The sequence below is a fragment of the Cupressus sempervirens genome, chromosome 2, assembly GCF_028749045.1.
Source record: "Cupressus sempervirens isolate cs-2001-9-10 chromosome 2, ASM2874904v1, whole genome shotgun sequence".
Classification (NCBI taxonomy): domain Eukaryota; kingdom Viridiplantae; phylum Streptophyta; class Pinopsida; order Cupressales; family Cupressaceae; genus Cupressus; species Cupressus sempervirens.
The window spans coordinates 559,474,912-559,476,508 of record NC_143119.1 but is presented as its reverse complement, the minus strand read 5'-3'; positions in this window follow the sequence as shown (position 1 = coordinate 559,476,508).

Below are 1,597 nucleotides of genomic sequence, written 5' to 3'. Positions count from 1 at the left end.
GAGCTGACATGGTGAGTCGGCTTAGAGAAGCAACTAGGCGGGGTAACTTGGCGAGCACACCTGCTGGGGCAAGGTGGTAAAATGACTAGGTGATTCGACTTGGTGAGCTGACTTAGGGAGCTGACTTGGTGAGCAAACTTAAGGGGTCGACTTGGTGAGGCAACCTGAATAGTTGACTCGGTGAGGTGACTTGGGGAGCCGACATGGTGAGCGGTCTTAAAGAAGAGGTGACCTGGTGGGGCAACCTGGTGAGGCGAGATGGTAAGTCATCTTGGTGAGCCAGCTTGACGAGCTGTGAGTGGACTTAAAGAGTCAATTCTTGATTTGGCAAAGACCACATGGTTAGATGACTTGGTGAGCCGACCTGGCTAGCAAAATTGGTAAGCAAACTTATAGAATCGACTTGCTGTCCCCAGCCAGGATCGCACGCCTAGGTTGACCCAACTTGGGTCACCCGACTAGGTCAACCCATCTCCGTCGCCCCAGCCTCGGGCGACCTGACTGGGTTGCCAGAGTGGGTCGACGAGGGGAAAAAAAAAACAAAAACAAAAAAAATCATGAGAGGCCCTGTACAGCGAAAAGCGCTAAATTTTGGGCATTACAAAAAAAAAAAAAAAACAAGTTACCCGCTTTTGGATCACGCACAAGTTTCAGTTCACGTATTGCCGAGCTGACTCGAGGCGTTACGCCTAGCTAGCCGGATTCAAGGTAGGGTAGCCGAAACGATCCGATTTGAGAATTTTCTTTATAAAAAGAGATCATGATTGGCCTTGTAAGGCAAAAAAGAATAAAATTTTGGGAGTTAAAAAAAAAAACGTTACCCGATTTTGGATCGCGCACAGGGCTCGGGTCACGTAGCATCGAGGTTCCCTGGGTGACATGATTCGAGCGAAAAGTCGACGGTGGCATGAGTCGTGCAAAAACATTGGAGGCCATTAAGGCTCGAGGCGCTTCGAGTCGAGGTTGCCGAGGCGGGTCGGGTTGAAAACTTTGGGCGTTAACCAAAAAGAAAAAGTTAACCACTTTTGGATCATGTACACGGCTCGGGGCACTTAGAATCAAGTCGAGCATGGTGACATGAGTCGTGCAAAAAATTTGGAGACGACTCGAGTCGGGGCATCCGACTCTATTCGAGTTCAAAACTTTGGGACTTGACAAAAAAAAGAAAAAAGAAAAATTTACCCGGTTTTGGATCACGTAAGTGACTCGGGCCACTCAGAATCAAGGCGAGTGCGATTACATGAGTCGAGCGAAAAAAAAATGGAGGCGGTTAAGGCTCGAGGCAATTTGAGTCGGGGTAGCTGAGTCGATTCGAAAACTTTGGCCGTTAGCCAGAAAAAGAGTTAATCGCTTTTGGATCACGTACATGACTTGGGGCACATAGAATCAAGTCAAGCACGGTGACATGAGTGGTTCAAAAAAATTGCAGGCGATTAAGGCTCGAGGCGATTTGAGTTGGGGTTTGTGACACGATTCGGGTTGAAATCTTTGGGTGTTAACCAAAGAAGGAAGAAGTTAACCGCTTTTGGATCATGTACATGAATCGGGGCACCAAGTCGAGCATGGTGACATGAGTCCTGTGAAAAAACTGGAGGTG